The 8,868-nt window shown below is 43.5% G+C and overlaps 1 long non-coding RNA gene across 1 annotated transcript; it reads right to left on the bottom strand.

The window, feature by feature from the left end:
- Positions 1-21: 21 nt before the first annotated feature.
- LOC116547202 lies at positions 22-6,716 on the bottom strand. The gene is made up of 3 exons (XR_004266976.1): positions 6,372-6,716; positions 2,391-2,618; positions 22-473 (listed from the first exon to the last, which is right to left on the bottom strand). It is a non-coding gene; the product is annotated as an uncharacterized LOC116547202 (long non-coding RNA).
- Between the last annotated feature and the right edge of the window lie 2,152 nt (positions 6,717-8,868).

Here is an 8,868-nt window from a genome sequence, read left to right as displayed (position 1 = left end):
TCAACAAGACTTGATTTCAGAGTTAATTTTTAAAAAACAACAACACAGAATATGGTGGCTGGTTGGATTGAAGTTGCAGGGGGGAAAAGGCTTGCAGGGTTTTGGGGCAGAGAGACTGAGAATATGGTAACGACATGAAAGGTGCTATAGTTTTCATGTTTGTCCCCCCAGATCTCATGCTGAAATTCAGACCTCAGTGTTGAAAGTGGGGCTGAATTGAAGGTGTTTGGGTCATGGGTGCAGATCCTTCATTAGTGTGGATTAGATTAGTGTCTTTCCTTGACAGGGTGGTGAGTCTGTGCTGCTAGTTCCCACAAAAGCTGGTTGTTAAAAAGAGCCTGGCACTTCCGCCCTTTCTTGTGTCCTCTGTCATCATGTGATCTCCACACATGCAGGGTTCTGTTCCTCTTCCAGTGAGTGGAAGCTCCCTGAGGCCCTCCCCAGAAGCACTGGCACCATGTGTCTTGCACAGCCTGCGGAACAATGAGCCAAATAAACCTCTTTTCTTTATAAATGACCAGTCTCAAGTATTCCTTTATAGCAATGTAAATGGACTAACACAAATGGTAGTGCAGGAAGAGATGACCCCTCTTTTAAATGAGATGAACCTACCCACACAGAAAGCATAAGAGTGAAAATTTGTGTGCCCCATGGGTAAATCATCATGGCAGTAAGCAGCGGAGTGTACTGAACCAGGAAGAGGGGAACCAAAGCAAAAGGTATCCTCCAAAGAAGGAGAGAGGGGTCAGAGAGAGGGGTCTAGAGGAAAGAAGTGGTCAACTACTTTCAATGCAGCAGAGAAAAAACTGTAGTGTCTACTGGTTTATCATCCAACTTCCTGAGGGTGACCTTAGCAAAGAAGATTTCAGTGGCGAGCTGGGGGCATGGACCAGATGTCGGGATGGAAGGAATGCACTGAGGAAGGAAGGAATGGAAAGTGTGGAAGTGAAGGTATGGAGTGTAGACGAGTATCTTAGGACAACTGAGTATGAAATAAAGAAGAGAAAGAGGCAAAGAAGAAGATGGAACCAAGGAACTGAGTTAGGGCTGTCAGGAATATGTGGACATAGGCATTTGTTTATAAGATATGAAAAGGTGTGGTGAAAATAGAGGAAGAGAGAGTTGGATTTCCAGTTTAAATTTCTATTGTCTTAGAGAAAACGCATTGTATAAAAACTAAAGGAACAAACAGAGTGCTGGAGTTTTAACTACCAGAGATCAGTACAAAATATTTCTCAATTTAGAAAGTAGTTAACCCTCGGCCAGGTATGGTGGCTTACGCCTCTAATTGCAGCACTTTGGGAGGCTGAGGTGGGTGGATCACCTTAGGTCGGGAGTTCAAGACCAGCCTGACCAATATGGAGAAACCCCGTCTCTACTGAAAATACAAAATTAGCCGGATGTGGTGGCACACGCCTGTAATCCCAGTTACTCTGGAGGCTGAGGCAGGAGAATTGCTTGAACCCGGGAGGTGGAGGTTGCAGTGAGTCAAGATCACGCCGTTGCACTCCAGCCTGGGCAACAAGAGTGAGACTGCATCTCAAGCAAACAACAAAAAAAACGTCGTTAACCCTCAATGTGGGATCGCGAAGTATGTCCAAGGAGAGGGAGAGGTAAGCAATCAGTCATTGCAGAGAAAAAAACATATGTAAATAATCGTAGCACTTGGCATCCCTCCCTGTGTCTGGGGTCATTGTCAGGGGCAGCTTTATGTATGTATCGGGGGAGAAGTGTGGTTTGACTTGACATTTTGGCTAGGTGATTGTGAAGGCAAAAAGGAAAATCCCAAAAATCACTTTATCAAATGGCAAATGGACCTTTGGTATTTGACCCAGGAATCTCAACCCAGAGGTAAATCAGCTGGATGTGAACCCACATTTTTATATATTTAGAAAACAAATGGACAAATTTCAGATAAACCGAGGAGCCTCATCTCTTCGACCATCTAAAGCAGCAATGCAGTTTTGTTTTTTATAGTCTCGTGAATAAGATGTTGTTTGCAAGTTGCTATTTCATGTGAAACCAGAACAGCAGTTTATACAGTTCCCTCAGAAACCGAGGTAGTACAGTATGATGGTTTCAGTCTCAGGTTCTATTTGTGCGTACATGCACGCTCAAGGGCAAGGGCGCACATGAGCACAACTGCAAATTGACAGTGGTGACGTATATTTATATGAATGCCTGAAATGTCTTAGTAGAATGTACCTCACACAGATAGCGGAGGTTCCCTGTGGGCAAAGCAAGGGAGAAACCAAAACCAGGGCTGATGGGCAAAGACACTTTGGAGAACTTTATCTGCAATTTTAGTTCTTTACAAGATAAATTTATTACTTGTAGATTTTTAAAGTTTATTTTAAAATCATAAAAAAGTAGCACTAATAATGTTTTACCAAGTATTTTTTGAGAAGTCGAAGATGGTTATCATCCAATGCAGGGGAAGGCACACAGGGTGCAAACCATGGAGAAATACGTGCTTGCTGGATTCCTAAATGCAGTGAATGCTTCCAATAAGTCAGAATCTTTTCAATTTGCCTTGACTTCTGTCTTTAAAAGTGTTCAGAGTCTTTCTTCCTTTTGCTCTTCTAGGTGTGTTCTAGGTGTTTCCTCAAACAGCTGTTCTGTGATTAGAAGAATGGTTTCATCTTTGTCAATGTTGTTTGCCTCCTGCTGATATGAGTTTAAAATGGTAGCTATAACTATCATTATTAATTGGGTGGTGGTGCTCAAAGCTGTAATTCAAAGTATTGAAGAATGAGCAGAGAATGGGGAACAGTATGGAAGAAATGGGGAAACTGCTGGGATCACGAGGCTTCCTGAAAGAGCTCCCATCAGGAAACCTTACCCTAGGCATGACAGGAGGCAAGGGCTAGGCTCAGAGCTTTTGGAGCATGAGAAAAGTCTGGAAGGGATACCACAGGGGACCTGACAGACAGCAGGAGATGAGAAGGAAAATTCTTGAGCAGCAGAAGGGCCTCAGTTAAGGTTATTGGGGAGAATTTGCAAGGAAACAAGTTGCCTTTATTAACATTCCCCAGTGGGTCTGGGTAGCTCTGGTGCATGAGAGAAAGTGGACTGGCCTTCCCCCCAGGGATGGACATGGGCACGGTGAACATCCCGAAGAACAAGAACAAGGAAATCAACATCATGCACATGGGTGAAATGGCTACTAGTCATGGAGTTCTGGCAATTCAGGAAGGCTAGAGAGCCCAGGACTTGGCTGAGGGACTGGGAGAACAGAGAAGCAAAAGACAAAGGTGTCCTGTTAGGGGAGAGAGAAAAGGAGGCTTATAAGGGCAAGAGAGCGGAAGGGGAAGGTGAATAAGGCTCATTCTTCCATGCCATTCAGATTGTCATCTCTTTTAGGGGAGAAACTGATCCTCATTTCTTTTTAATTTATTTTAGCACATGTTAAATAATGCTTTTAAAATCATGAATGAACTAATTAACTGAAACAGTTATCTTGCTGGCTTATCTCCCACTGAGCTACAGGTTTCTGGAGGGTGTCCTGTGGAGTGATGTACTGAAAATGCCCAGGAAATCTCAGGAGACTTCGAAGGTAGGCAATAGTTAACGAATGGGAAAAAATGAACGGCATCTTTTTGAGCTCTGATTTCTTCATATAAAAATGAAAACCACAAGACAGACTCCCATTCCCAAGAAGGGAGGAGGCATCCATTATAATACTAGACAACTTTGCTCTTAAAATTTGCCAGACCAACCCTTGAGCATTTTCATTTAAATTCCTCAGCGGGCAGTTGATTCCCCGTGGCTCATACTGTCTTCCAGCATGGAGGGGAGTGAGTCAAGCAAATGGAATCATAAATACACACATGTGCATGTGTGCACACACACGTGCACGTACACACGCACACACGCACACACATGCACACACATGCACGCACACACACGTGCACACACGCACACACAGACGCACCTATGCACACACATGCGCACATGCTTTGCCTGTAGATTTTTCAACCTTTGAGTCTTCTCAAATTCTCCTCGCTTTTCCTTCCCCCACCCTCATCCTCCACTCCATACAACAGCTGCTCCTTGGACCAGACCTCCATGACAAATTCAAAACAGTTGCCTGGGGTTTGGCCACTGCTTCACAGGTAGTTATAAAGCATTTTGTGGGGCAAACCAAGATTCCAGCTAACTGAGATGGCATGAAGGAACTAATTAAAGCAGCCAAGAAGCTCGTTGAAATGAAGATGAAAATGTAAGCCCCGTGTTCATTGGATAGAGTGAAGAGAAATTAAAGTTGTTTGCTTTTTGCCAGAGTCATCTGTGGTTTGTCAAAATGTTGGCATGCAGCATAACCTGCTACTAACCAGAAAGAAAGGAAAGCAAACCAAAAAAGACGAAGAAGATGAAGAAAATCTAACATTGTTAAGTAGGAAAACAGACATAGAAAACCGACATCTTTGCAAATTAGAAAAATATTTAACTTCTGTTTCTAAAATAAGTCTGATCTGGTTTTGGACAAAGTCTCAGTTCCTTAGTTTGCCCTGAAAGACATGTTCTCTTTCTGTTCTGAAAAACTCAGCAGTGGGAGGTCCAGGAATCTCAAAATGGGAAATGAAGCCACAGGATGTAGATGAAAGAATAGAGTTCAGGATAATCAAGTTGTTCATCTCAAGTATTTTATGTAAACGGAGCCCAAGCTTAGCACTTTTAGTATCTCTAGAGTGTCACTGGCTTATGCAGACAATTTGATGGCATTAATAGTCAAATCATACTATAAAATTGTCAGCTTTTTTCTCAAGTTTGTACATTTAAATTTATACTAATTAAATGCCTAATGAAGAGAATAATTCCTTACCTGATATGGTATAATGAGAAATGCATAAAAGGACATTTTAATAAAATAGGTACTATCCAGACTTCTCTGCATCCATCAATTTATAATAAATATTCTGTACTGTAAAATAAACACTTGAGAGTAGAAGAATTCTAGCTCAGATCTGGAACCATGTGACTACATGGCATGTACTCAAGAATGGTTTTGTAAGGAGAGAGAGCAAGGAAACATAAAAGCATACCTTGATGAATATTGTTAATTGCCCTTAACAGGTACAGCATATGTGTGATTATTAATATCAATGTTCTTGTTACTGATTTATTCATAAGACCTGGTTCATAAGACATGGTACTGAGCTGAGTGTGTATTGCTTTGTTTGTTTAAGTGTGGCATCTTTGTATGAGCAGAATATTCTTTAGCAAGATTTGAACCAGCTCAAACATGTAAAAATAAATGACCTGGATCTGAATTTCAGAGAAGTCTTACAGAGTATTAAAACAAAACAAAATAACAACAAAAGAGATGCTACAAGAGTGCAGCATACAACATGAGCTGAGTCTGACAGGTGGGACCAAGGGCAGCCCTTTCTTTCCCTTCATGGTGGAGCAGGAAGAAGTTAGAGCAGAAACATCAGGCACCACAGGATCATTTGGGGAGCATCCATTATTCAAACCATCTCTCCCTCTCTTTCCTCTCAACCTTCTATGTCCCCAAGTCATTTGCTAGGCACAAGCAAGGAGTGGAAAATGAGGAAGGGTAGGAAAAAAGCAAAGATCTCAGCTGATAATAATACGAAGTTGCTACTAACAATCACAGCAAACACTTACATTGTGCTTACTGTATTTGTGCCACGCACTCTTGGAGTGCTTTACATGTACCAATTCACTTAATTCTCACAACAATCCTACGACTGCTCCCATTTTACGGATGAGGAGGCTGTGGCACAGAAAGGCAGAAATGTTTAAAGAGCAGAGTCATAATTCCAACCCGGGGGCCTTGTCTCAGAGCCACTTGTGTGCTACTCAGAAGCACAGAATGAAGAAGACAAAGGGTGTGGACTTTCAAATTCCCTTCCACATGCACATATCTAGGCTTCTATGCCACATTGTAAGCAGGAAACTCTTTGAGCACCTGGCCTCTAGCATGGTGTCTATTTCAGTGTACAAGTTCAATAAATACCTGACATATGAAAGAATGTTTTGTGTCTAGTGGTGAAACCCTTTGCAACATACTAAGTCCATAAAACCATAAGATCCCAATTCACTTGGCTTGGAAACACCTAACTTTTCCCTCAGTGGAGCCTAGGAGGGAGCTTATGCCACTTAGAAAAATACATTTTGACAAACTTCACTGCAATACTAATTTAAAGATCATCTGTCTTTCTAAAAATAACAAAGAGGCCAGATTAGAACAAACTTTCTTACCTGTCCCTAAACTACAAAGCGTCCTCAGCGAATCAGAAAGTATGACAGAGAAAAAAGCAAGAGGCACAGAGAGGAAATGAACCAAGACAACATGACTTCACAGCAACCGGAAGGAGAGACACATGCATATATACGCCACTCACATTCGATATGTGTGGTTGCTCAGGAGGGAAATGCTTACGGCTGCCTTTAGAAGCAAGTCCTCCCGCTGCATGGAGAGGAAAGCATGAGCATGCAGCAGGACTAGCTGTCACCTGCCCTCTGCCTGCCCAGAGAGAGGGCCAGAGCATCAGGGAAGAAAGACGATCCACCAATGGTGCCATCCTGCCCTTGGGTGAGTTCTCAGCCACTTGCTGTGGCCTGTGGGGGAGAACGGACTCACTCAGGCTCCTACTTCCTGAGTTGGTGTCAGACATCTGGTGGAGTTTCCCCACTGTAAACACCTCTCAACTGGGGCAGGGGGGATCTCAACAGGCCCCAAAAGGGGAATGAGTGACTCCAGGTCTCCAAGTTGACCTGGAGGTGCTGGTTTTAGTGCAATGTTAAAACTCACATGATTTCTACTTTTGAAATTGCTCTGGGTAGATGCTTCCTGGTGTGTAAGTACACAGCCCCTCCCTCTTCCTACTGTCATCAGAGAGCTTACCTGACAGCAACTAAGCTTTTACTTTTCCTGAGTTATTTCAGTACTTCGAAGTGTGGACCATCACTTACTCTTCATAGTGGATTAGAATCATTTACGTCCTTTTCAGCCTCTTTGGGTGTGTGTCCTGGGTGGTGAGAAATGGTGACTGGGAATTGGATTATGTGTGTGTCCTAGCCCTGTAGTCATTAGCGTCCTCTCCAAAGGGCTGGGGACAAGTGACAGCACACTGTGTTCTCGCTGTCCATAGCGGGCCAGCCACAGCTCCATCCTTACTTTTCTCTATGTTTATTTTTTCTCTTAACCCATTCATTCATGCATTCATTCAACGACCTTTCTTCCACAAAGGACTTGAGGCAACCTTTTGATCTTGCTGAAATTATTTCAAAATAAAGACCATCTACAATCATAAAGGGAGGGCTGTTCTGAAAGGGTTACATGTAGTTCCAAGCTATGCAGAGATCAGCCGCCAATCTTTTCTCTAGGCTTGTGTTGGTGAGAGTAGGCTCTCTAGTCATTTAAACTCCTGCTCAGGGAGTCCCTTCTTCCCCTGCCCAGAAGCTGGTTTCCCACCCAGAACTGGGTGTGAAGAGCAATTGTCCATGACAGAATCCTGGAAATCAGCCAAATAGTTTTCTCCCTTGTTTCTGTTTTCTTCCAAGCTTGGTTACTTTCAAGGACATTCCTGTTCTAAGAATGGGGAAAGTAGAGTTGGTGGAAAAGAAAGGATATGATATCAGTGTTTAACTAGCGCTCCACCATTTCTTGTTAATCGGTTAATTTATTTAACAGTTATTTAGTGGCTGTCACTTTGTAAGTCAATACTTAAACAAGATAGTTGGGCATGGTGGCACATGCCCATAGTCCCAGCTCTGCAGGAGGCTAAGGCAGGAGAATTGCTTGAGCCCAGGAGGTCGAGGCTGCAGTGAGCTATGATTGCACCTCTGCATTTCAGCTTGGGTGACAGAGTGAGACACTGTCTCAAAAAAATAAATAAATAAAAATAAAAAGAGAAGACTAGAAAGATACGAGCAGGGCTGTAGGAGAGGACAGGCGGTATGGGTTGAATGACGTAATTCCCAGTGCCTCTTCCTCTACATGTAAATAAGGGGAAAGAGCTATCTTGAATGGCTGTGGTGAGGATTTGATTGGATAGCAAATGTTGAAGCATCTGGCAGACACGGGTGTCCGAAGTCGTCAGTCTCCTGCCTCCCTCCTTGAGGCCTCACTGTGACTGAGCTGGCTGCTGACAACCTGAGTCTGTATCTCACGACCTGAGGGCTTTCTCCAGGCCACATAGATTCAACTGTAATTGCCCAAATGACAGATGAAAATGCCCAGAAATGAACTCCTCATGGGCTGCAATATTCCAGCTCCCCCAGTCCTGAGTGGAGGAATCTACATGGGCCCAAGGTCCAGTTGCCGACGGTGGCGGGGCCCTTTATGGCTTCTCTCCTTCCTAGGGTACTCCGTCACTCCCCATCTATTCTTCCTGGGATCATTCTTAAACTACATGTCCTCGAACTCTGCATCTGGGTCTGCTTCTGAGGAAACCCAAGCTAAGCCCGCCAGCCACCCCCTGCTCTAGGTACTTAAAGAGCTTAGTACTCTGTTCTCCAATGATCAGCTTTCTCTCTATTTGGCCTTAGACTCTGCGTTTTGATTTCCCACATATCCATTCAAGGGTTGTGGTGGGGGAGGATCCTCCTCCTCTTCTTCTGGATCCAGCTTGAAGAGCACAAGCACAGCTCAGGGAGAGTGCCTTAGACATGTCTCCTTGCAAACCCGCACAGTACGAAGATGCATCCTACTGCAAATGACCTTCACTTCCTCCTGCTTATCTGTCACCATCATGACTCATTCAATCAAGATTTCTGAAGTGTGAAACACAAATAGGAGAATTTTATATAGTACAAGATGCAAAGACAGAGCATTCAATCACATTGAGCCTGATCTTAAAACCTCTCTAATTCTTGGCTCCTCATCTTTTTAACAAA

The sequence above is a fragment of the Sapajus apella genome, unplaced genomic scaffold (genome assembly GCF_009761245.1).
Source record: "Sapajus apella isolate SASKATOON/1434 unplaced genomic scaffold, GSC_monkey_1.0 scaffold2348, whole genome shotgun sequence".
Classification (NCBI taxonomy): domain Eukaryota; kingdom Metazoa; phylum Chordata; class Mammalia; order Primates; family Cebidae; genus Sapajus; species Sapajus apella.
Note: the sequence above shows the minus strand (reverse complement) of the source record. Positions and strands in the feature narration are given on the sequence as shown.